Raw genomic sequence first — 1,200 nt, forward strand, 5'->3', positions numbered from 1 at the left:
AAGTCCCACATCAGGGTACCAGGAACCAATCTCCTCACTTTAGCAACATAGAAAGATAAGCCTGAAGTTCTACAATTAGGTCTAGTCTATGAATATCCCAGATTTTATATAATTTAATTTAATCCCCCTCAATTTGTGGGGGGCAGTGATATGGGGGGAAAAGACACTTGGGGTGGTTAGGTAGCCCAATGGATAGAGCACCAGCCCTGGAGTCAGGAGTACCTGAATTCAAATCTGGCCTCAGATACTTAATAATTACCTAGCTATGTGGCCTTGGGCAAGCCACTTAACCCTATTGCCTTGCAAAAATCTAAAAAAAAAGAAAAAAAAACAAAAACCAGACACTTGCAGTTGCTGTCCATTGTCATATAAAGATTATCTCTCCCTTTGTCAAGAGTTCTTATGAAAGACTTGGGTTTCTGTAAACCCCAAATCTTGTTACTAACACTCGAGGATTAAGTTGCTCATTTAAAACAAGACACTTAAGTTCTTAGCAGACTTAACTATTCCTATTACTTTCTGCTACAAAAGAAGGGAAAGGGGGCAATACTTTATGTGGCTTGGGTCAATTTTAGTCTTGATTTCTTGACCAAACTTTAAAATGAAAATATTATAGTTGAAGAAATATTTGAAAATGGAGGATTCAGGAAGGAAAAAAGAGGGGTGGGAGCACATGGGAAGACTTAAAAATAAGGCTAACTACAATGAGGGAAATTGTGGGAAGGAGAAAGATGCCGTAAAACCACAAAGCAGGTGTGACTACTGGCCTTCCCTGAAAGTCTTTTATTTTTATTTTTTTGCTCTTACCTAAAGTGCAGTGTAAGTGTAGTGAATCGGGAGATTGTCTCACAAACCCAAAAGCCCAGGTTCAATCTTGCTTCTTCCAGTAACCTGGTTAACTTAATTTTTCAGTGCCTCCGGACATTCTCTAAGAATATAAATTGCAAAAAAAAAAAAAAAAAAGGAACAAGTTTCTCAGCAGCTCTTCTCTATGTGAATGAAATTACTGGTCAAAAATAAAATTAAAATGAAGTAGTAGCTTATTTCAAACCTGGAATGTCAGAATGTAGTCCAAATATCAAATATCCCCTTTTACCTTGCCACCTTCACTTTGAAGATGAAGACAATGAAGCCAAAAGAAATTAAATGATTTTTCCATGGTCAATTTAATTCGATTCAATACACATTCATTAAACACCT

The sequence above is a fragment of the Macrotis lagotis genome, chromosome 2, assembly GCF_037893015.1.
Source record: "Macrotis lagotis isolate mMagLag1 chromosome 2, bilby.v1.9.chrom.fasta, whole genome shotgun sequence".
In the NCBI taxonomy this organism is placed as follows: Eukaryota; Metazoa; Chordata; class Mammalia; order Peramelemorphia; family Peramelidae; genus Macrotis; species Macrotis lagotis.